Raw genomic sequence first — 27,099 nt, 5'->3', positions numbered from 1 at the left:
CATGCTTTTGCTCACAAAGGTGATGTACATGCTTTTGCATGCGATTTTACACAGAATTTTTGTACTGTGTACCCTGTACCCTTGAATAAATGAAGATAAGTTTGTTTCCAAAATTCTATACAAAATAAAAGAAAAGCATATTTTCGTCCCACAAAAGTTGCGCAACAGAGCGTGTCCGTCAAGCAGAAGACCAAGGACCCTTCCCAAGATCGTCACTTTCGCCACCGCAGATCTTGACCTGGACCGGGCGTGCACCGTACAATTAAGCTGTTACCGTAATCGAAAGTTTTACAATTTTCCAAAAATCGCGTGGTCCAACCTTTCCCCGAAAAAAAAACAACACGATACGTCACAGCGTCCATAAATGGGTCAAGCGAGCCCCCTCCGGGGAACACCGACCGGGACTGTCGGGACTGACAGACAGCGAACCCCGCTCTGTGTGGCTTTCGATTTCAGCTCGCGCGCGTATTACACACTTTTTAATTAACATTTTCGCCCGCGTGTTTTGCGCGACTTCAAGTTCGGCCCTTTTTTGCGGCGGAAAATTGGCGTAAGCATTCGCGTCACTTATCAATTTTGGACGACGGCCGCGGTGACGGATGACTTACCGCGGTAGGTTGTTTCTAGACCACAAAGTTGTTCCTCCCATGTACGGAGATCGGCGAAAGTGTGCGTTTCGAGAAATGCTGACCTGCGCGTACAAATCACAATAATTGCGAAAAATGAGTGCAAATAAGTGGCCGCGCCGGTACGTTTTTCCCCACGATTGATCTCATTTGTTTTAATTGCACACCCCGTCCAGCGCAGCCCAGCGATGGTAATTAAGGGCCCGACGCTGACGCGCCAGCCCCATAATCCGTCAATCCGGGATCGCTGCCCGTTCTTCTAGATGTCTAGTGTTTCAGACGTAGAACATGCACCGATGGACATCATCGTGTTTGTGCTCAAGGTGATTGCGAGAAATTCGATACCACGAGCACCACCGGGAGATGGATGTCTACTGAGAGGTTGTTGACGCGTTGGGAGCCGAGTCCGCGGAGTTCCAGGTTCTAGCGGATTCCTTTTCAGCTGAATGGGTCAATTTATAAAAAGGAGTAATATTCCTGGCGTGTTGGTAAGTCACGAATGGCGTAAGTGTTGTTTTTATCCATCATTAGTCTCTTAACATTGTTATTGAAGACGATTTTATCTTGACTAGACGAACTTGTGAACTTTTTTAATGGTTTGTAAACCATTAAAAAAGTTCACAAGGTCATATCAAACCGGTCAACATTAAGACTAATATTCATTTTCCGAAAAAATAGTGACATTTCCGAAAGAGTTGTGGCCAACGACTAAAGAAACCATCACCAATCCAGCATAGTACATTTTGCAGATTTGTAATGATGTTACAGTTTAAGATTTTTTGTTGCTAAAACCATTTAATTTTCCCAGTTTTGCTGAAATTCCGTGATAATTTCTGCACATGAAAAAATGATTACATCTTTTTTGTCAGAAAAAAAGCAATTTTACCTCTAATGCATGTAAATTTACATCTTGTCCAGTGTAAATTCACTTTTTCAACCTAAATTGATAAAGTTTTACATTTAAAAAATTACCTCCTTAACAAAAGAAAAAAAAAAAAATTGGGCGGTAGACCCGAACAGACGGTAATAACTAAATTCAAACAAATAACAAATACTGTTAAAATAACAGAAAATGTTCTGGAATATTCTTGGAAAGTCCATTTTTGCATAAGTGTTTAATAACAGTTTATGTTATCATAACAAAATTTGTTATTGGTCTGATATTGTTTGAAAGCCAAAACAACTTTCGAATAACATTTTTTTTTTGTTATAGAAGAATACCTCCAACTGTTATTGGGATGATCGGATTAGTTGATAAAATAACAAAAAATAATAACAAAGATTTAATCGAAGAATAACTCAAAATGATATTTATTAAAAAACTCAAATAAATATTACAACAATCCAATAACAAAAAATTCATAACGACAAATAACACATTTTGTTATAAATAACATAAAATGTTATTGGCCTTGTATTTTCAAATATCAAAAAATGTTATTCCCAAGTTATTTCCGTCTGCTCGGGGAGGGTTAATTATAAAACACCTGTGACCACTCCCTGAGAGAACCATCAAAATAGTTGTATTTTTCTTAATTTCATTTTAAAAAAAAATGGAAAAAATACTGTTCAATGTGCCATCCAACAATGTGAACACAAAAAAATGTAAATTTAAGGGAAAGTCCAAGGAGACTCAAGAAACCATCGATTAAGCACCGATGTTTTTTGGGAGCTCGAAAGAGATTCTCTTAGGTGAGAAAAGTAAGCTTAATTTCAAAACTGTGAATACGTGGAAGTTTGAAAAATTTAAAACATAACCCTTTTATATGTAATTTTACTTACATTTAAGTGTGAAATTACTCATAAATATGAAACAGATTTGGAGGTAAAATTTTGCATCTTTTCCTGTACACAGTAAAAAAATCATGGTTATATTACATTTTTGAAGGGGTACAACTTTTATGTCAAAGAAAAGGTAATTTTACCTCTTCAATAATGTAATTTTACCATTTTTCTGGTGTAATGTTTGGTGTAATGCCACTTTTTCAGTCTAAATTAAGGTTAAAAATGCAACATTAAAGAGGTAATATTCAACCTTCCAACACTATTTTTTACTATGTACACAATCTGCTTAAAAGTTGAATTGAGTCATTATGCAATTATTTTTTTTCACATGCACTTGACCCAACGCAAATTTTATTTGAAATTATTTTCATAAATAAATTCTGAAAAGCGAAAAAATATAGCAATTTTTTCCGAGAAAAAAATATTAAATTAAAATCATTTGTTTACTATAAAGAATACATTGCATAAAGTTTATAATGCAATTTGAATCAAAATAGAGCTTTTAAATGTATTCACAAAATTAGGTATGGATTTTTTTGACAGCGGATCGGAAGAATAAAAAAAATTAGGAAAAAACCTTTTTTTTATAAATTTGTTGATATTTAAAAAAAATTGCATAGAAGCATATTTGGAACAATAATAAAGCATTTTGCCTTTGTTATTTTTTTTTTCGAACATTTCGCTTCAATTTGAAATTAAGTTTGGCAAAATTTACTATCTTTCTTCATTTTAAAAAAAATGTTTCAAATTGGTGGCCAACAACACCAATTTGAATTTAATGAACATTAGGATGATTCACGTGTGGGGCCATCCAAAAACCACGTCTACGTTTATGGATGATCCGTTTATGATGTTACAGAAAATCTACCTTTTAAGGAATATTTTTGACGTTTTTTTTTTTCAACTGAGCAATTTTTCTGAGGTTTCGGTAAACGATAAATATTTTTTATTTTAATTTTTTTGATTGAAACCGGTTACTAACATCACAAAAAAATATTTTTAATGAAAAAAATAACAGTACCTCAATATTTGGATTTCTGATCGTTTCGGTGTCTTCGGCAAAAAACCACATTTAAAAAATGAATTTTGAAGATATGGCGTGATCAGAATTGGATTGCCCAAGTAATGATTTTTTAGAAAATAATTACTCTTGGAAAAATCGAAATAATGCTTAGTTTTCGATGTAAAATTGAATTTGTAATCAGTTTTTTTTTCAAGTTCATAGTTTTCAAGTTACACTCATTTTAATGCACTTTTTCACTTTAAAAAAATCCCATCATCTCTGATGTTTTTTTTTTTCGAAGAGATTAGAAAATGTTCCACAAATTTGTCTTATTAGCATTGAAAATCGCATCTCAAAGTTAACATACCGAACTGATTTAGGTTTAAAAATAAGTTGATTTACTTTAATTGCAGATTGACTTTGAAAAAAAGATTTGTAGTTATAAGTTTTTAGTTTACCATACTATTTTATCTCTTTGAAAATTCGTGATTGTAGGTAATATTTTGCAATTCAGTTGAAAAATGTTTATTAGAACTTTAAAAGTATCTTTTCATGATAGAATTCATTTTTCCTAGATAAAATTTACAGGTTTCAGTGCAGGTGTTAATATTTGGTAAATTTTCACATAAAAATATTTATTGTGATACAACAATCACAAACAAAATCAAAAAACTATTAAGAATTGAAACAAAAAAAACTAAAACTAAAGATTTTTGAAAACACCATCGAACAACAAAAGTTAAGTGTATCCAAGATCTGGCAACCCTGTTTTAAATTAGGATGTACAGCGTTTAAAAAACATTTGCAATCAATTATTTTTTACAATCTAGAAACAACTGTCATAAAATAATAAGACTTGAGTAAAAAAAGGTGATTCTCAGTAAATCTACATAACTCTAGGGAAGTCAACCAGTATTCAACATAGTACAAATGAAGAGCTACCTTTAATACCCCTTCAAAATTCCCCCTCCCAAAAAGCGTCTACCGTGTGAGAGGATAATCACCATGGTTACGACATAACGTACTCCACACTCCATCACCGCCACATCAGGATGCTCTCTGACTCTCACAGGATGCTGGGGGTTCAACGACCTTTGCAAACATAGCCCGGGGAGGCCCAGACTCATTCACATACACCCAGAACCAGGATCAGGGCAGGGGTCGTCATTATGCATTCTCTGTGCAGCCCCACTAGACGTAGACAGTGTGTTTTGCATCTCATCCAGGAGGAGATTTGCACATCAACCGCGCATGGCCCGTAAATCCGAAAAAAGAGGGATGTTGGGGGATGAAGTGGGGACGAGCATTATCCTGTTCCGTGCTGGAAACCTTAATTAAATTGACTAGTTTTTTTTATAAAAGTTAAGCTGCATTTTAATTTCATCTAATTATTGTTTACTGAAAAAAAGTATTTTAAAAAGGAAATTTTTGAGACATTTTGAAATGTTACCCAAGAGAACAACAATTTGCACTTTTCAGAACGAAGCATAATTTTGCCTTCCGAAGGGAGCAAATCCATCTCAGACGATGCTGCAAGTGCTACTAACTATGCTAGAGACAGCACACAACCAGAAGGCTCTGCTGCTGCAGCCGGGTGTACATACGCGCTCAATTAATGATGATAAATGGAAGAATAAACATCATAATAGACCGTAAATATTTATGAGTTTATTTTGAAAACGATTTTTTTTTATTTTTCGTGCTGCATCTCAACAAGTTGAACCATTACCGGGAGGGCCACGACACGATGCATTAAGGGATACACGCGCGTGGTGTGTGCCCTCCCCCCGGGTGGGGGTGGGGTGAAATGGACACCTAAAAAACTATTTTGAATGCAATGTTGTTGAGTAAATGTACACACTTTTGTACTGACCTTTAATTATTTTTTCTTTTAAATGATAGTTGAGACAAGGGTTTCCAGCATCAAGGATTACTAACCATTCTGGATGGAATTACCAGGATTACTGGAAATATCTTACGAATTTCTTTTAATTTTATAGTATGACTTGGACATCATATCGCTATGAAAGATTTTAATAAAAATAATTTTAAATGGTAATTGAGAATTACCCGAATTACTGTGAAATCACCGAATATTTCTAGAATCACTGTAATTCACAGCGGAATTACAGAACTGATTGCTCAAAATCCTAGTGATTCCGAAGTAGTTAACATTTTTACATTGTTGTTGGAAATACTTTCCAATCAAAATCTGTAATTACTTAATTAAAATCAGAGTAATTTTGGATTACTGGCTAAAGCGATGCTGGAAACCCTTGTTTTAGACAAGTTTTTGTTATTTTGCATAATTTTCCTCCCAATTTAATTTTATTTTTGTAAATTTACCAAACAAATTATTCCTGACATTATTTTTTATAGTTCGAAATTGAATTAATTTTCTCGCTGAAATTGTATCGTAAAAATCTAACAACTTTTTTTTCAAAATCTGTCAATTCTCCCCCTATTACCCACATTGAGATCGAAATGGCGTGAAAATGGGTGGTGCTGCAGCAAGTATGTGCAACTCGCGCATCGTAGGAAGTGCAACTAATTGCTCCCCAATGATGCTGCACTTTTCTCCTCGGTTGGTACCTCTTGGGTAAAGCTTGTTATTTTGCCATAAGGGTGCTTGGCATTGCCGCTGCCGATGCATAACTTTGCGGCAAATGACTAATCGGCACTGACGAAGCTTGAGGAGGTAAAATTTAAGCATGAATTTAGAAGCTTTTTAGCTGAAGAATTGATTTGATACCTTGTTGATATTTATGTAATTCTTTTTTTTTTTAAACGTGATTTCTTCAAGCAGTGTTGCCAAAACATTTTAATATTTATCAAATACCAATCAATGTGCAGTGATTTTTATCAAACTAATTTAGTGATATTTGACTACAATTGGCCTTGTGGGTCTCGTGGCGCAGGGGTAGCGGCTTCGGCTGCCGATCCCGATGATGCTATGAGACGCGGGTTCGATTCCCGCCATATCCACTGAGCTTCTATCGGATGGTGAAGTAAAACGTCGGTCCCGGTTTCTCCTGTCTCGTCAGAGGCGCTGGAGCAGAAATCCCACGTTAGAGGAAGGCCATGCCCCGGGGGGCGTAGTGCCAATAGTTTCGTTTTTTTTGGCCTTAAAAAAAAGATGTTCTTAAATGTTGATATTTTTGACAGGGTTGCCAGAAATCCCAAATTTTTAAATTTTGACAGATTTTCCGCGATTGAAAAAAATGTATCTTCCTCATATTTATGTATCTCTAACTGAAACAAATTATTTATTTTGGCAGTGTTCCCAGAATACCTGGACAGACAAACACTCGATAAGTTTGGGTGTATTTTAACTAAAGTAAATAACATTTTCATCATCCGGTCTAAAAAAGTAGGGTGATTTTACAAAAGTATCGACACTTATTGACAAGGTTGCCAGTTGGCAAAAACACATTTTAATCATAGGATTTTTTTTAATTTTAGAATCAAGATTGTTAACGATAAAATTATCGAGGCTCGATAGCGATAACGATAGTTTCGGGACGATAACGATAATCTATCGTTATCGTTATTTCGATAACTCTATCTACGATAATCTTATCACCGATAATGGACGATAACTAATTTTTTAAAATTCCCAAAATCGACTTAATTCAACCAAATCATATTAAATTTTCAATGCTTTTACTTAGAATATATTTTTTGAAAATGTAGTAAGTTTCAAAGTATAAATACTCTAAATTTTCCGCGAAATACCGTATTTATTTCGAAAATACTCCAAATTTTATAATTTGCAATATGGGTATCAAACGAAGTGAAATTGTTTATGCTTTTCACTTCATCAGGGGTTTTTTTTTTGAAAAATACTAAAATTTTCACAAAATACCGCATTTTTTCGAAAATAGTCAAATTTTCAAAATTTGCAAAATGGGAATCAAACGCAGCGGAATTTGGTATGCTTTTTTACTTTTTTTTTTTGAAATACTGAAAAGTTCACAAAATTTCGTATTTTTTCGAAAATCTTCAAATTTATAAAATTTGCATAAAAGGTATCAAACAAAGCAAAATTTGGTATGCTTTTTCACTTCACTAGAGGTCTTCTTAAAAAATACTAAAATCTTCACAAAATATCGTATTTTTCGAAAATACTCAAATTTCAAAAAATTGCAATAAGGGTAGCAAAATTTTGTATTATGAAAATTTGAGTATTTTCGAAAAAAACTATGGTATTTTGTGAAAAAAAAATATTTTCAAAAAAAAAATTATAAGGTGAAAAAGCATACAAAATTTCACTTCGTTTTATACTTATATTGCAAATTTAAAAAAAAAATATTTTGGAGAAAATACGGTATTTTGTGAAAATTTCAGTATTTTCCAAAAAAAAATCTTATAAAGTGAAAAAGCATCCAAATTGAAAAAAAGAGCACTTTCGAAAAAAAATCGGTATTTTGGGGAAAAATAGTATTTTGAAAAAAATAGTATTTTGAAAAAAGGCCGTTGCAAATATTTTTCAAAGTTTATGTCGCCCCCCCTTCAAAATCGGTCCAAAAAATCAGGGGGCAAAAAAAAATATTTTTTTCAAACAACTTCTAAATTTTAAAGGAAATACAAGTCAAGCCAACTGAAAGCCATTAGAAATGCATTTTCCTGCGTTGAAAACCATATTTAGCATGTCTGTGATCGATCAAAAATATTTTTAATTTTTGTGAAATTCCAATGTACAGCACCGCAAAAAGTTTTTTTTTCGACGAAAAAATAAATCTCTTCAATACTTGGATATTTTGAAAACTAATGATTGCAAAACTGAGCAGGTGTAAAATGCATTTTAAAACACTTTTTTCATTCAAATGTTGAGACCATGGCTTGTTATTTGAATTTTATATATTTTTTTATTTTTTTGCCCCCTCTTCGATCCCGACCAGAGTCGAGGGACATAAACTTCAAAAAATATTTGCAACGGCCAAAATAGTATTTTGAAAAAATAGTATTTTGAAAAAAAAAAGTATTTTGAAAAAAAAACTTCAATGAAGTTAAAAACCATTCAAAATTTCGCTTTGTTCGATACCCATATTGCAAATTATAAAAAATTAAGTATGTACTTGCGAAAAAAAAGGTATTTTGTGAACAATTTTGAGTATTTATACATTGAAACTAATAACATTTTCAAAAAATATATCCTTGAAAGCATTGATAATTTAACACGATTTGGTTGAAATAAGTGGTTTTAAGAAAGATTAAAAAAAATGAGTTATCGCAAAATTTGTTTATGAAAAGTAGACTCAGATTTCACTTTAAAAGACATCAGTTCAGACAGGGTTGCCAGATCTTCAAAATCTTTAGTGTATTGAAAAGGTCTTAAAATATTTTTCCTCAAGTCTATATTAAGGTCTTTTTCTGCAAAAACAGCGATTTAAGAATGATGGAGAAGGTTGGTTTAATCTTTTTCAATGGCCAGGCCCACTACCTAGAGTTTACGGCAGAGACGATTCGTTGACATCATTCCGTTATACCCGCGATTAACTCAAATGCTAACAACTCTCTTTAACGATCTCCTCTCACTTTCTGTGAGCAATGCAACCCCATCAATTCGCCTCATCAGAAGAGCCTCGATTTCACCAACTAACCCCCAACGGTAACCCCATTACCCTAAATGACGCCTAATAACGTCCCCTTGCAAAACCATCTCAATTTGATTACGTCTGATGAGACTCGGGCGCGCGAAAAGCCTCAAATCCCTCAACCCCGTTGCACTTTCGTGTCGTTTGTCGCGCGGTTTACGAGACGGGACCTATGATGAGCCATAAATCGGTGCGCCACTTAAGGGGGCGGGTTTTAGTGGGTGGTGGCCAATAAAATGGTTCCAAAACCCTCCTCCCTTCTAAAACAAGCAATCGCGCTTGAAAGTGAAACCGTCGAAGCGAAATGGAAATTACCGCGCGGTGCCAAAGGTTGTAAAAAAGTACCCTGAGAGTCACAATAAAATTAGACGTGTCCGAGGTAAAGGTTGAAACAGGGGGGTAGGTGTTGGGGGTGTGAAAGTGAAACCATTGAGCGATGACAAAGGTGCAAAAAGTGACGGAATCGTAAACAATGGGTTGGTTTCCTCAATTGCGGCCAATTAATGGGCTCAAAGTTTTACGAGCGAATCGATAAGTCAGCGAGGCAATTTGGAGGGGTGGGGGTCGTCCGCGAATTACGAACTCCCAACCAATTCTAGACCAAAGGGCGCACCCGTAAACCACGTTACACAACACAAATTGCTTCGCCTGCGAAGCAAGCGTGTGAAAGTTCCGGACGGTACGACCCACGACGCCGCTGTCAATCATCATCGATAATAATCATTTTCAGGCAAAAGGGGGTGAACTGTAAACAAACCCGCACACATTGTGCGTGCTGTCAGATTAGGGTGCTGCACCCAGCGCGTCAACGGTTTTTGTCGGTGCGATGAAAAACAGACAATTAATCAGATATTCATCGGCTGTCTGCTGTCGCTGGAGAGTTGGTGTTGGGGAACCCTTTTCGACCCGTCAATCCCGTCATCTCCCCTGTAATGAGGATCCGAAAGGGGGCGCCCCCAAACGGGGCCAGTAGCCGACGGCTTGTCACACCCTTCTTTCAACGGAAATGGTGATCTGCATGAAGAAATGTGTGATGGATATCGGGATGGATTGCTTGGAGTGAAAGGTGATCCTCAATTTTGGATATTCGGAAAAGTTGACATTATTTGCAAAGTTATGCACTTTACTCAGCATCGCAGCTTGGAAGGCACGTAGTCAAATGAGCCCGGAGTTGGAGAGTAAGGAATCTTTAACGAAAGTTTAACTTCAAAAAGATTTCGGCACAATACTTTTCCCAAATCCTTAAACAAAATTTAGTATTTGTGTTGAATTTGGCACAAAGGGGTCATTCAAACATTGCGTAACAGAAAAAAGTCTATATTTTCGGACACTGCCGTCCAACACGTAACAAATTTCTCATTCTAATTGAACTCTTTATCTCATATTGATTTTTTTTTTTTGCAAAGTCATTTCCTTTGCATACACAGAAAAAAAAGTTGAATTTTGGAATGTTAAAAATTTGGTAGGTTGGATATAACCACTTTTTTTCAAGTAATATTACACAAAAAATGTGTAAAAATGTGAACCTGATGAATATTCATCAAAAACTGATAAAAAATCATCATTTTCTGGGGTAAAATTAATCATTTTTTTTTGCCACAAAATCTGTCACCATTTCCTGATGAATATAACCATCATTTTTTTCTGTGTAGCGTCGTAGCTCGAAAGGCACGTCGACAGATGTACACGATTGTCTACGCTCCATACAAAAAAAAATGTATGGACAATTTTCCAGGGGATCAATAATTTACAAAAAAAAAAGTTTCCACATGGTTTATGGATGATCCCTTGGAAATTTTTAGGAAAAAAAGTTGTTTAACACGAAACAAAAATCAACTTTTTCAAAAAAAAAATGCGCGAAAAATCATTGATTTTAGATCACAAAAAATGCCATCTTTTGAGATTTGGCACAAGTTGGTCAAAATTTATTTGGTAGTGTTGCCATTTTAAAAAACATGATTTTTTTTAAAAGCTGAAAAACTTTTTATACAATCACTTTATGTTTAGATGTAAAATTAAATTTGCAAACGAAATAGTACCTAAGTTTCCTAATCTTTTGAATATGTTTAGGTCCTAGCATTTGGTATGGTCGAAAATAAGTGTTTATTTGGGCCTTGCCTAATGTTGTGGTTGATTTGAACTTTTTTGAAATATATTTATCATAAAAATTGAAAAATTTCACAGTGTGTAAATTTAATTTCGTTTGCAAATTTGATTTTTATAAATTTAAAAAAAAAGTTTTTTCAACGTTTAAAAAATCATGATATTTTTGAAAAATTGGCAACACTGCCAAACAAATTTTGACCTACTTGTAAATGGCATTTTTGTCATCGAAAACATATCAAAAAATGAGTTTTTTTGTGTGTGAAAAGTCCAATTAAACAAATGGGTGACTGATTTTTAAAGTGCAACAATTTTTCTCTGAATACTTTTAAGCTCTTACCTAGAACTTTGCCAAAGAAACAAAATCGTTTTTTGCCGTTCTTTCGAATAAAAATATTGTGAAACCCTAACATTTGATATGGTCGAAAATTAATGTTTTTTTTTTTGCCATTAATAATAATGAGGTTGAGATAAAGAATTGTTAATATTTTTTTAAATATTTTTCTACTCCAAAGAAAATTTTATTTAATTTATGTTAAGCTCTTTTCGATTACTAATTTAATTTTTCATCTAAATTTTTAATTTTTCATCTAAATTTTTAATTTTTTATCTAAATTTTTAATTTTTCATCTAAATTTTTAATTTTTCATCTAAAAATTAATGTTTTTTTTTGCCATTAATAATAATGAGGTTGAGATAAAGAATTGTTAATATTTTTTTAAATATTTTTCTATTCCAAAGAAAATTTTATTTAATATATGTTAAACCCTTTTTGATTACTAATTTAATTTTTCATCTAAAAATTAAGTGAAAAACACTTTTTTCCGGCTTTTTTCAGTGTTTTTCAAAAACTACGATTTTTAGAAAAATTGGCAACACTGCCAAAAAAATTTTGCCCAACTTGCGACATATCCCAAAAGATGGCATTTTTGTGATCATAAAAATATTCAAAAATAAAAAATTTCAAAAATGGTTATTTTGAATGATGTTTTTGTGTGAAAAGTTCAATTATCCATTTCAGGCCATATATGACCCAAAAATCAAAATTTTCTAAAGTAGCCTATAATTTTCGTATGGTCCTCAGGATCATTTTCCCATCATTAACTTAAAATTTGTTTTTTTGAAAATTCAGGCCTAAAAGGGTTAAACAAATGGGTGAATAATTTGTATTTTTTAAAGTATAACAATTGTTTTCTGGAAATTAGAACTTTGCCAAACATTGAGGTGAAAAGTCATCGATTGTGATTGGACACTCAATAATACATTAACTGAATGAATGAATAAATATAAATTAAAAAAAAGAACTTTGCCGAAGACATCAAATCGATCAGAAAATTCATTCTAAAGATATTTACAAATTTTAGAGCAGAGTCAGTTACCAAAATTGAAACATACACAGGTTCATCCAAATAAAAAAAATAAAAAATAAATATTTAAAAAACTTTAATTTTTTATAGAATTGCTGTATAACATCAAGAAACATGTTATTTTTTGGAAATTTAATCAACATTTCGAATTATAACCCAGGGAGGTACTTTTTATTTAGAAAAAAAATATTATAAGTAGGTTTTTATTTTATTTTGAAGGGTGATTTTTAAGAGCGTTTTTTTTTTTTGTCAAATAATTGATTTTGGTAATTTTTGATCAGATTCTCGAAGTTTCTATAAAATTCATTCGTGCGTTTTTTAAAGTTAGCTTTTCGGAAAGTTAAGCAAATTTTTCATAAGAATGACACTTTGAAGGTTCATTTAGGCTTAGTAATTGGAGGAGAATCATCAAAAATGGAAGGGGTCGTACCGCTACACCGTAACAAGATTTACCAAAATAGAGACCAAAATTACCCCTAAACACAAAATTTCAAGGAAATAGTAGAGGAATTTTTTTTTAGTAGAGGAATCCGCAGCTCAACATCAAATAGTTAAAGCATTTTTGGATCTCTGTTTAAAGTGTCAAATAACCTTAACAGTCCTTTTCATAGCATTGCACCTTGGAAGGCATCGTTTCGATGATCGTTTTTCTGTCGTTTCTACAAACAGACTACAGAGTTTAACATTTTTTGGAGATTTAGCATATTTGCTGTAAAGACTGCCTTTCTTATACATCAGCGATAATCTATTAAAGATTCTGACACATTTATACAAGTTATCAAAAAATTGATCAACCAATCAAAACGTCTCCTCCAAGTCAATCCCCCCTCCATTGAAATCGATAGTGCAACTTGCTCGAACAAGCCAGCAGCCCCCTTGGGCGACATCCGTGATGATTTATGCCTCCAAATAGCACACAAAATGAAAATAAATGAACTCCATTAGGCCGCGACTGTTGGGTTGGTGTGGGGAGCCGGTGCATGCTCTGCGACCACGGCCGCGTGCCGGCCATCCTCGGAGAGACTTTAAATATTTATGCCGCGGGGCAGATTCTATAAATAAACAGTTGTCTTGGTTCAGAACGTTGCTGGAGATCTAGACGACTAGAAATCGCCATTTAATGACACGCCGGTCCCTACTCAACACTCTCGCGCGGAGCAGCCAATTGTTCTGAAGTAGCTCAGCACTTCAAAGCCGTAGTCGGGATGTTCTAACAAGCGGCCTTGTACATCGTACTCTGCGCGATCCGCAAAAGAGAGGTTATGTTGTGGAAATTGTGCGTGCCACATGCAACACTGCAGCTTTGCATATTGTGCGCGGTAGGGTAAGCGGACCTGCTGTTGACCTCAAACCACCAGTTGGAACGCTTCTTGGACACTCTACCCTGGGCACGGTTCGCCGAAGTTCTGCTCACCGCAACTTCAGCGGGCTTCAGTGAAAGTATCTTGTTACATCGTCGTAGGTCAGTGCAGGAAAAGTGCCGCGACTTCCTTACGACGTCGTCTTCGACGACGACCGGCGCGGCGTTCCGTTATAGAAGCCAACAAGTGAGTTGGCCCATCTCACGAAGCGGCGCTGGAGAACTGTAACACGCTGCTGCTCTAATCTAATTACGGGCAAATTGCTCGGTTACGACCTGGCATTACCGACGGAAATACCGTATCTTAGAGTCTTGCCGCGTTCACGTCTCGGGCTTATCTAACTTTGTAGAGTTTGGACGGGTCGGCGGGAAGTAGACACTTGAAGTGCGAGTTCAGGTTGGCTTACGTGGATAGAAGCGCGGTAATGGTTAATTTTACGAGCACACGACACACCGACCTGGGTTCCGGAAAGTGATCCCTGACGACTGCACTCAAAAAAAATGAGTTCGCGTAAACGTGAACAGCGTTCATGCCAACGGGAACCAGGAAGAAAACTGTTCAACTTTTATAGTGCATTGCACCATGAAAGTGAACAGTTTTCTTCATGGTTCCCGTTGGCATGAACGCTGTTCACGTTTACGCGAACTCATTTTTTTTGCGTGTGCAAGACTTGAAGATGCGCGCGCAGATCATGTCAATAAGTCATAATCCCGCCGTACTGTTACGTAACGAAGTGGGCTGGTAGGTGTTGCCGATGAGTTCACCATGTGGAGTTACGTGATCAGAACCGGTAGCGATCGCTGATCCCATTTCGAGACTCCTCACCCGCTACGACGGGAGGCAGACTCTAATGATTCATCATTGTAGGGTACCCCCAGGACGCTGCGCGTGACCGAGGGCTCATCACCCTGGGGGTGACCTGGGAGTTGGCCCGACTGGTCAGATTATCATAAATCATGTCCCGCTCGCTTCAGGTCGTCCGACGATGATGCGTGCGTGTCGAAACGCTTGAGAAAGTCTTGCGAGGAGACGCTGCATTGATGGCAGATTTGTATCATCGAAGTCCTGCGCGCTGGAGAAAGAGGAGGTCGGTTGACATTGTGAATAATCGGCTTTCCGCCCAGAGATGACTTGCAGTCATAAATAAATAATAATCACAATCAAACCGAAATGCGGGAGATCCCTCCTCCTCTCGTGAAGTCGAGAGTCATGAATGGAGCGTCCCGTTGAAGCGGACAAAATGTAACTCTTTTGTTTACCCAAAACAACGCGGACGCGTGCCCTCTCCCCGAGCATGCCGCTCGCAAATGTAAACAAAAACTGCGCAAAATTGCAGCAGATGCTGCGACGACGACGACGTGTGTGTTCTGTTGCAGTTTTCGAAAAAAGCAGAAAAGTCACGTTCCGCGAGATCCATCATCTTGACGAGCGCGCATTTGTCCATCACCAAACTGTCGGGAAGTGGAACGGAAGGCGTTGCACGGGTTAATTAATTTGTCTGGAGAGGGTTTTTTTTGTTGGTCCATTAAAGGAGAAATTCAATTTGGGATTTTGAACTTTGTAATCCTTCTGATATTATTTAAAAGGTTATACTGTTTTTCAAAAGTTGTTTAATTAACTTTGCGTTGATACATCCAAATTAGAGTATTCTGCAATACAATGCTACTGGCAGTCCTGACACTGCATGACAGATAATATTTATACAAATTGTACATTCAATTTAAAACATCACGTGGAAAATAGGTTTACGTTAAAAATATCCAATTATACACACCAAAACATAAGTTTGGTCAACGCAAGATTCTTCAAAATTGTATACATTTCTAAACTGTTTTGAAAATGTTAAAATTCTAATAGAAAATTGCTGAATAAATTTCCAATCGGAATGAAAAATTTATTTTTTAAGACAAAGACAATATAAAAAATTGTCTAAATTTGGAAGGTGTAATTTTAGAAGGTTCAATATTACCTCTTTTATGATGTAATGTAACCTCAATTTAGACTGAAAAATTTACATTACACCAGAAAAGTTGCAGAGGTAAAATTAAACATTCTTTCTGATCCAGATGTAATTTTACCATTATTTTTTTACTATGTACATTAAACAGTTATTAGTCAAAGAATAATTATTTTTTAAGTAAATAATATATTTTAAAATAAATCAATTTAATTTTTGAAGGTCAAAAAAAATCGGAGCAATTCTCTGAGATTTTGGTCATTCGATTTTTTTGTATTTTTTAATCCGGCTGAAACTTTTTTGGTTCCTTCGGTATGCCCAAATAAGCCATTTTGCATCATTAGTTTGTCCATATAATTTTAAATACTAATTTGGCAACTGTCCATACAAAAATGATAAATGAAAATACAAAAATCTGTATCTTATGAAGGAATTTTATGATCGATTTGGTGTCTTCGGCAAAGTTGTAGGTATGAATTAGGACTACACTGAAAAAAATGATACACGGTAAAACTATTTTGATGATTTTAAATTTCACTTTTTGTCACTAAAACTTGAGTTGCAAAAAAACACTATTTTTAACTTTTTTTATATGTTTTAGGGGACAGCAAATGCCAACTTTTCAAAAAATTCCAGAATAGACAAAAAAAAACAAAACTATTTTTTCAAAAAAATCAAAATATTCGGCGCAAAAATTTTTCAACTTCATTTTTTGGTGTGAAATCTAATTCGAAATCAAAAAGTACTGAAGTGAAATTTTGATGAAGTGCACCGTTTACAAGTTCTAGCCATTTTAGGTGACTTTTTTGAAAATAGACGCAATTTTTCATTTTTTTTAAATTAGTGCACATGTTTGCCCAGTTTTGAAAAAAATATTTTTGAAAGGCTGATAAAATTCTCTATATTTTGCTTTTTTGAACTTTGTTGATACGACCCTTATTTGCTGAGATATATTGCCATACAAAGGTTTAAAAACAGGAAAATGAGATTTTCTCAGTGTTGCCTATAAGCCCTCATTTTTTGATCACCAATATCTCGGAAATCCGATTTTCAACATTAAAAAATGATTCTGATCTCTACATAAAAAAATCATTTTTTTTTAAATCGTAACTAACATTTTAAAAGGGTCAAACATTCAATATTACGCCTTTTTGAAATGTTAGTCTTGATTAAAAAAAATTACTTAACTCATAACTCGGTCAAAGATTTTTTGCCCATTCTGTCAGTTTCTGAAAAGTTGTGATGTCCTCTAAAACATATCAGAAAATTAAAAAAATTAAAATAGTGTTTTTATGCAAATCAAGTTTTAGTGACGAAAAGTGAAATTAAAAATCACCAAAATTGTTTTTACCGTGTATCATTTTTTTCAGTGTAGTCCATATCCATACCTATGACTTTGCTGACGACACCAAATCGATCAAAAAATTCCTTCAAAAGATACAGATTTTTGAATTTTCACATATCATTTTTGTATGGACAGCTGCCAAATTTGTATTTTCATTTCATTTCATTTCATTTTATTAGGTTGCTTTAACAATTACATAGGTTCAGTTGTTATCCTGAGCTGAGATATGGACTACCTTTCAACAGCTGATTTGTTCAAAATGGGGAGAGAGTTTACTGGTACTAAGGAGAACGAATTGGACAGAGAAGGAAAAAAATTGCAAAAATAACCTTTTTTTTTTTTTTTTTTTCATTTCATTTCATTTCATTTTATTAGGTTGCTTTAACAATTACATTGCCAAATTTGTATGGAAAATTATATGAACAAACTAATGATGCAAATTGGCTTCTTTGGGCATACCGAAGGCACTAAAAAATTTCAGCCGGATTAAAAAATACAAAAATTAAAATTAAAAAAAGACCGATTTCGTAGAGAATTGCTCATCATAAAAATTACATTTGTTTTAAAAAGGGTTTGTACTGTATTATAAATTCCACAGTAGAACATTATTCCAGCTATGTTTTTCAAAGGGATTATTCAGCAAAAAAATAGATTCTGTCTGATGATCAATAAATATATACTTTTTTTTTCAAACGAAGACATCTTTAGTCGAAATAACTAGGGTTAGTGAATTTTCACGATTTCGCGGACAGCGTAAAAATCGTGAAATTTGAAGATTTTCGTGAAATCCCGTGAATTTTATCAATTTTCTCAAATCAATTCTTTGAAATGGGAACAAATAAATATTTCATCCACTAAGACTTTTAATAAGAATTGTATGAGATTTCAATTGAAAAGCGTGATATGAACCAATTGAAGAATTGTTAGCAGAAAATACATTAACATTAAATTGTTACAATAATTATTGAGAAGTGAATGCCGCGAATACTTAAATAATGTTAACAAGAATAAGTTAAATTAAAACACATATTTTTGGAAGCATCAAGTTACCACAAAGATAGTTACCATCAAGTTACCACAAAGATTTAATAGTTTTTTAAGGAAATAACTAAATATAGAATGATTTTCATTCGCAAAACAATTTTATACCTTTTTTATTTGAAAGTAATATTTAAAAAAAAAAATAAAAAAAAATTCAAGCTTGATTTAGTCAAGATTTTATAAGTAGTTTTTTTTATCTTTGACACCTAAACTCCCAATCTCGAGAAAAAGGGTAACACCCATTGAAGTCACATTTTAGGAACATCGGATTTTTTTCTGAGTCCTGTTTAATTTTCACAAAATTTGATTATTTGGGTGGATAAATCCCGGGGAAGTTAAAAATCCGACTTTTTTTTTGTTTTTTGTTCTTATATTATTTTTGCCTATTGATTTATAATTTAGTTTCTTGAATAGTCAGGTGAAAACCACTGTATAATATTATTACTGGGCCCATCCATAAACTACGTGGACACTTTTTTTTGGAAATTGGGAATAGTTTTTTTTGCGTCACGTTCAAATTTAGTGAAGATTTTTTTAGGTTATTGAAAAATTATATACATATAATGAAGCATAAAAAGAATTTTCTATAATTTTAACCTATGATTTTCTGAGTTATTTGAGCAGTTTTCACGTCCCGCGAAATTTCCGTGAAATTTGGTGTCTTGAAATTAAGGTCAACGTGAAATTTGCCATTTTTATGCGTGAAATATCACTAAGCCTAACCTAAAAATGAAAAAAAATGGACATGTATATTGAAATATCTAAAAAAAAATCTTAGTGCGACTACAAGCCCACCAACATTTGCTAAACATCCCAACCCAATCGCCGAGCAAATCACCTCACTGTAGACATGCAACATAGTCTAAGCCGGGTCTTAGCCCAAGTGGTACAAAAGTTAACTTTACTAGCTGCTCATAGATTATTCAGACGGCGCGCGAAAATATCCACAGTCCCAACTCGATTTGTTTGTTCAAAAGGTGGCAATTTCGCTTCGCCAAGCAAAAGTTCGCAACCAACATCACTGCGCTGCTGCCGGTGTTGTCCCGGCTGCAGGTCGCACGGTGAAGGCGAACATTAATCATGAAAAAAACGATATTAAAATAAATTGAGATGCGTGGGCAATTAGCACCTCTCGCTGCTCGCCGTTGTCTTCTTAGGAGAGCGAGAGGTTGGTTTTGTTTATCTTGTTTCTATTCTGTGACGACTGTGACGACCAACTCGACTCGACGTCGTCTATAAATCACACCTATTCGATAAATCAAATTCGAGTGCGGCGAGCGAAAAAAAAGAACGGTAAAATTGTGCGCATAATTTATGTTTTCGCTTCACTTTCTGTCAGATTGTGTGTGTATGACGGGACGCGATGGCGTGTGCGAGGTGGCACAATGAAAAAAAAATTGTGTGACTTTGTTGGATGAGATTCGAACTCGGAACGGCGGCGCGCGGTAGCGCGCCCCAACAGGATAGGCTACGGCGGCAACTTTGCAAAAGTTGCTAATTTCAAATTATTTTTTTAGTGTGGTCACACTCGAAAATAACAGAATCACGATTTGCAAAAATAAACGGCAATTTGAATATATGGCCGGCAGGGAAATGTCGGAAGAAACCCTCGAAAAAATGCAATAAAAAAAGAATACAATTGACTTTGCACGCGAAAAAATACAACGTAATATGTAAAATTAAGCCTGGCAAAGTGACGCATGGTCGTTGGATGAGTGAGCGATGTAGCACGATTCCAGGCCGATGTGTGATAGCATTGTTTCGGGGCAGTTGTTTTCATATGGTAATTTGCTCATTTATTGGATGCAGCGGGTTTCAGTATTGTAATTTCGTTCGTGATCTTATGTGACATTGACAAGAGCTCTGATTGTTATTGCTGTGTGAAATTGTTCGATTCAAAAGTGACAGGATTTTCCATTATTACGAAATGATCTTTTTTCAGGATTTCCTGGTTACGCATTGGCCACTCACTTTGCCCGCAAGTACAAACACTTTGATTGACACGCCCGGCGCATATTAAAACATTTTAAAAAGTTCAAAAAAAAAATCTACCTAATTCGATTACGCAAACGCACCTTTTGGCACTTTACCGGAGTTTGCCGCGTCGGCGGCGTCGTCATGACATAATGAGCCCCGATTTAAGTGGATTTATCCGAAACTCAAATCACTGCCAACCAACGAGCCCTTTCCCTTCCGAACGCTGTCTCCTGATCGGTCTTTCGAATAACAACACCAACCAAAACACGACACGCGGGCTTCGTCGCTTATCTGCCGCCCGGATCAGAAGCTTAAACGCTTGTTTACACATTTTTGTCCCTAAGCTGCCTCTGGCTCTGGGTCTCTCATTCATAAGGTTCACGCTGGAGATCAGATTGTGGATATCGCGCGACTCATCGAATGCCCGCAGTGGTGTTGCAGAGTTGATTGATTAGTTAGCAACTCCGATCACGGCGGGAGGGGTTTTGATCGGTTCACAGAATCTCCTGTGGTTTCGCGATGGGTTCCACATTAGGGAAAAGGTACGCGAAGAAAGGTTAAGTTAAGTTAGTTGGGTTGTGATTGGGTTTGCTAATTAGATCGATGTTGCAACCCGTCGTACACTTGGCATGGTGGGAGTGTTTGTGGAATTGCATTTCTTGGAATCGTGATCTGTTCATGGGTAGAACTCCAAGTGACTTCAGTGAATCTCTTTGATTTGATATTTTTACAGTGCCTTCCATTTTTGAAAACATCTGAAAAATAAATGTAATTTATGCAAGAAGTTGCAAAATAATGAATTTGTTCAACACGAGTCGTACAATTATTCAACGAGTGCTTAAAAAATCGAATTTTGCACCGAGTGTTAAAAAGTCAAAATTTTCAGCACTTGTGTTCAAAAGTAATTTTTTTCAATGCTGTTATTTTTCGTGAAATAAGTAGTCCGTTTCGTCTTTCGAGAATGGAAAAAACAGTAAGTAATTTCAAAACGGAGTTACACAACCACTTTTCTAGTTTGAAGAATATCCCGTTTTGTAATTGAGGCTTAAAAAAAAGTAAGAATAAATTTAGGAAAAGACTACTCAATTTGGGTAGCATAATGCAGACATTTTTTAAATTTTATTTCGTGTCAAGTTTGTTTTAGGGCTTTAAAATAGTAGTTTATGCAACAAGTTGCAAAAAGAGGATTTTTTCAGCACGAGTCGTACATTTATCCAACGAGGTTCACCGAGTTGGGTAAATACGAAGAGTGTTGAAAAAATCAAGTTTTGCAACGTGTTCCATACAACATTTTTTGCAATTCCGAAAAACACCCATGGAGTGAAATTTTAAGTAAAATTTTTATGTTTTTTGTCAATAAATCGTTTAAATCAAAAAAATGTTGAAAAGTGTTACTTTTCGAAACAAGTGCTGAAAAGTTCAACTTTTCAGCACCCATTTCAGTGCTGAAAAGTACAACTTTTCAGCATTTATTTTGAAAAGTGTTGCTATTCGATTCTGTTATTTTTGGTATAGAAAAGTAGGCTGTTTCGTCGTTTAAGAATGACAGGAAAAGTAAGTAGTTTCACGACGGAATTGCAAAAAAGGATTTTCCGAGAGATTTTATTAAAATATAATACCCACAAATAACAATTCTATTGATTCAAGCGTCAAAAAATCATAACCAATGTTTTATTTATGATTCGGATTCAGTGCTCGAAATTACAAAGTCTTGGCATCCTCGTGAAATTATAAAGCCTCAGTTATTGACAAATTGACACCTTTCTTTAAAAAAACAAATATATGGCGAGCTGATAATATAAACTTGCCACTATTTTTATGTGATTTTACACTAATAAGTGTACAAAGCACCACACCGACGTAATTTTTTCTGATGTAAAATTGCACATTATGACTGATACAATACCTTTCAGACGAATTTTGTGTCAGAAAAAAATGTGTCATTAAACATCAAAAACTGTTGAAAATTACGAAAATTACATCAAAATCAATTTTTTTTTGTTAAATTTTTCCACCATTTACTTTGGTAAAATTACATGAAAAGTGTTTAATGCATGTTTTCAAATATTCAACTCGACGTATTTATTTATTTATTTATTTTTAACTACACAGTAGAAAATTGTTTAAATTTGGAAGCTGTAATTCGAGATGGTTAAATCTTACTTCTTTTATGATGTAATTTCACCTCAATTTAGATTAAAAAAGTTACATTACATCAGAAAAGTGGTAAAATTACACTTTCTTCTGACATAAAAGATGTACCCCTATTCAGATGTAATATTGCCATGATTTGTTTACTGTGTTTGTAAACGGATTAAAATTCAGTGACATTTTTGAAATTTATTAAAATGTTTAGAAAACAAAGCATTTTTGTTCGACACGAACCCAAATCTGGAGTTTTTTTTAAACATATAAAACACAATAGCTTATAGGCCCTTTGAAAAAAAATTGACATGTTGGTCAAATATTGATCCTTGAAACCTATCGCTAAAAGATAAAAAAAAGTTCGATTCAAAAATAAGTTGTTGTTTCAGAAAAAAAAATGTTAACATAAAAAAACTGACGAAAATTACATTGGCGTCATAACATTTTCATTCTTTTCTATGTAACTTTGTTACACATTAATTTATGTAAAATAACAAAAAAAGGTTAATTTACCCAATTTTTTTTGTAACGCATTATTTTATGTAAAACAAGCCTTACCCGACAAACTTCGTTCTGCCTTTATTTCGTTTGTTGACGTTTTTAACTATTTTGCTTATTCAGCCTCCTGTGATCAAAATTTGATTTTACGTAACTTTTCCCATACAATCTGCAGATTTTCCGGAATCGGTTCCAGAGTGGCCAAAGTTGTAACTTTTTGGCGTAAGAACCTTCCATGGACTTATACGAACCCAACGCAACAAAGAGCAAATCGATCCGACGTTCCGTGTTGATTTGATTCGCGTTCGAACAAAACCGTCGAAATTTTTTATATATATAGATTATAATATGTACCATATTTTTTTCTCAATTTTTTTCATCAAAAAAATAATTAAATATCAAACCATCCACATTAACAACCCCAAGGTCTTTTGTAATCTCTATTGCAAGGTTCTGCTTTTTACATATTTTAGACTATTTTCATATTTTATTACATCAGGCAGATGGTTGAATTAAAAAAAATATAGGTTGATACAAAAAGTTTCCAAAACAAACAAAAAAATGGTAGGTAATAACAAAAAACAAATATAACAAAACAATTCTGTAATTCATAAAAAGAATGTTTGGAAAAAATAGATAAAAAAATCAAAGTAAAAGAATTTAAAATATTTATATAAATTGATAAATCTTTGTTAAAATATCAAGGCCATTGTAGGTATTTATAATTTGTACCAGCCTTAAATATTTTATAAAACGAATACTTAGGTAAAACAGATTTAAATTTGTATGTTTAAAAAATTTGGTTAGTTGAATATTATCTTTTTCAATAATTAAACCTTAATTAATGTGCAAAAATATGAAATTAAACAGAAACTGCACAGCAAAAAAGTTGAATTTTGGAAGGTTGATAATTTGGATGGTTGAATATTACCACTTTTTTTTAGTAATTTTACCTTAAATAATTTGTAAAAATGTGAAATCTATCAAATTCATGAAAATTCCACCAGTTCCTGATGTAAAAATACACATTTCTTTTGACACAAAATCTGTCAACATTCCCAGATGTAATATTACCATATTTTTTTTACTGTGGATCTAGAAAATAAAAATTACGAATGAGGATAAAACTCAATTTCAAACAATCATTTTTTTTTTAAATATAACATTCCATAATAAAAAATTTTGCTGGAGAATTGGAGCCTAACATTTCAAAAGGGCACAAAACTTTTGTAAACAATAGTGTATCCTTATCACTCAAATGACAGTTTACATAAGGTGTGAAAGGGAAACACTCTTGCCTAAAAAAGTTATGTGCCCTAATGAAATGGCAAGCACGAATTTGCCATATGAAAAATTTAAGCAATCAAGAAATACTAGAAAATTATTCGATCAATCTCGTAAAAAATTGTTAACTTAGAACCCTAAAGACATCAACACATCACTTTCCTAAGGTTACAAAACGGCAAGGTCTTCACGGAAAATTACCGCTCTTACTTTTAACCTCGCGAGAATTCAGAACAAATCGTGCGTCTTATCGTTCCAATCTAATTGCCAACAGTTGTTGACCACTTCACAACCCTCACTCGCATCACACATGTCCGAGCATTCTTCCACATTCATTCACAACACCAAAAAAAAAACCCCTTCAGTGCAAACTGCACCATCGACGTACAAAAAACGCACACATTCCACGTGTTAGCTTGGGTGTCATGAATGAGGCCGGCGGCCGCTCGGCCGCGACCGTATCGCGGAAATAGATCTCATTCAAGCGACGACTCTAACGCGATGTCGAATGACGGACGATGAGTTGCCTCTTTCGTCCAAAGATATTCATCTCTCTGCCACGGTTGAGTTGAGAGGAGTTCAGGGCAACAACAGCACAATTCGAATGTTTGTTTTTTTTTTCTCGTTGCTAGACACGCCAAGCCAAGTGGCTCTATTTTTCTCTTCATTGACGGCGGGGTCGCGGACTCGCTTCAGATATTGGAGTCAGATAGCTCAGCGTTGAAGCTGCGAGGAATGTAAACAGTGCAGGTCTAACGTGCGAGAGCCAACTGCGCTGGTTGTTTACAATTTGCTGATCTGGAACGCGCGAGCGCGCGCGCGTAACACGAGCAAGATGTTGGATATCTGAGGAAACGCGATACCGATCGATCTGGAGAGCACATGTTCTGACGGGTTGTTCTGGGAGCCGGAAAGTTGTAGTTTACCTGGAATGAGAAGAAAAAGAAAACTTCATTAGTATTTGGTAACGCTGAAGCGACATCAATTTCTACAAAAATACAAATTCGACTTCAACGCTCGTCAGCGACGAACCCCCCAAAAATCAACAACAAGTAGCAAAACAACAAACGAGCCCCTCTCACTTTCGGTGGCCACGACGGCTGGCGCCAATTTGCCAAAAACAGAAGCCCCCTTGGCTCAACGTCCATCTTAAGACCCACGACACGATTCTCGAACCCTCGAATTGGTCACTCCAGCAAAAACAGCAAAAAAGCGAAATTAAAATATTTTACGTGGGAATTTCTTGGAAACCAGGTTGCGCGCGCCAAATCGGGGCAATAAAAACACAGAAAAAATTAAATCAGAACGATCTTAATTAACCGAAACGTGCTCTTAGGTCTTACTGGAGACCTGGGTCAAACGGTGGCCACTTCCCGCTGGCAGCGGGTCTTCGAAGGTGAAACCGTCCACGCGCGAGCTGTGAAGAACGGCCTTGGGGACTCCGTGCGACAAGCCGCGTCCGCGACCAGCGAAGAATTGGAAAATCATAAATTATGTATCTTTTTTTTGCGGTGTTCGGTAAGGTTTCTGGGGTCTCGGACTCCTTATATGGGTCGGAAAAGGTGGCTTGTCGTGCTGAGTTACCTTTTTCTTGATTTTATTTATTTTTTGTTATGAAAAGTGAAAACTCCCTTTCTTGATTTCATTAGAATCTATACCTCCAAGTCTAGTCGCGCCAGCAGAACCAATTATTCCTCCAGCTTTATCATCTTCAACATGGCCTTCCCAAGCTCTACCAACTGCGTTGATTTCCCTCCGGTCACTTCAATTACCAGATATCGCTTTTCCCAGCCTATGTCAAAGTTATTAACGCAGGGCAGAAGCTAATTTATCGCTCCACTCTCGGCGGCGACGCGCACCGCCCAACAACTGGACCAACTCCAAGAAGTGGTCCCATCCCCACGCAATTGCAACGGCGGCCACAAATTCTGCTGCGTCTGGTGCAAGGTCGCAGCAGTACATTAAGACCTGGTCCGGTATCACGCGTGGTTGACACTTATTAAGTGCGTTTTTTTTTTGTGTTCGAAGTCCAGACTAGCTGGCCCTGGGGACCTGCGCCCTACGCACACTCTGGCGTAACGCGACTGTCAGGCGCAAATCCTGGGATGTCTGCCCGTGGACACTCCAAGGGAAGAGGAATCACCTGTTGGCTGCTGCCAAGTCCAAGTCGGGGCGCGCGCGCTATCTTGTTTGGTTAATCACCGATCGACACCTCAAGGTTGCGTCCAAGTCCTCGAGCATGACAGCGCGGTGTGGTGTACCTAAGCATAAATCTATACGTAGCTGTCAGGTTCGGACGGTTTTTATTTCCGATTTCAAGTCTGCGATTAGCGCCGCAAGTCAAGCCGAGTCATGCCGTGTAGAAGAAGAACGAGTCTGGACTCCGACTTGTGTGAGGTCAGTCGATTAGATCGTTCTCACGTGCCTGGGACTGAAGCTGTTCGGAGTTCGAAGCGGTCATGATAGATATACAGAAAATTAAGTCTTTTACCGACGTTAACTTTTTTTTCAGAAAAAAATGTAGGATTATTTTTTGAAATTTTGTGATGTGTTTCAGAGGACAAAAACCGCAACTTTTAAGCCATAGAGAAGTATGGACAAAGAATTGCTCCAAGTTATAATTTTTTGATAAAATCTAGAGTTTTTTTAAAATGACTATCGTGTTTCTTATGTTTAGTCCAGAAATACAAGAAAAATATAAATGTTATTCGAACATGTTTTTACTTCAGTTTTCATAGTTAAACCAATCGAAAATTATTTTACTGATTTTAAAATAATAAGCACAGTTTTCAAGATATGTTAAGCTACTTTAAATTAATTTTAACTGGATTGAACTTAAATAATTGTACATTCCTGAAAATAGTTTTTGCAATTCCGTCGTGAAACTACTTACTTTTCCTGTCATTCTCGATCGACGAAACGGTCTACTTTTCTCTACAAAAAAAAAAAAAAAAAAAGAAAAACAGAATAGAAAATCAACACCTTTCAATACCAGCGCTGAAAAACTCTA

At 35.2% G+C, this 27,099-nt stretch overlaps 1 protein-coding gene across 7 annotated transcripts in view; it reads right to left on the bottom strand.

Moving 5' to 3' along the window:
• LOC120430783 (uncharacterized) overlaps nt 1-27,099 on the bottom strand; it is a 185,463-nt gene that overhangs the window by 92,886 nt on the left and 65,478 nt on the right. The window lies entirely within an intron of this gene.

This window comes from Culex pipiens, chromosome 1, assembly GCF_016801865.2.
Source record: "Culex pipiens pallens isolate TS chromosome 1, TS_CPP_V2, whole genome shotgun sequence".
In the NCBI taxonomy this organism is placed as follows: Eukaryota; Metazoa; Arthropoda; class Insecta; order Diptera; family Culicidae; genus Culex; species Culex pipiens.
Note: the sequence above shows the minus strand (reverse complement) of the source record. Positions and strands in the feature narration are given on the sequence as shown.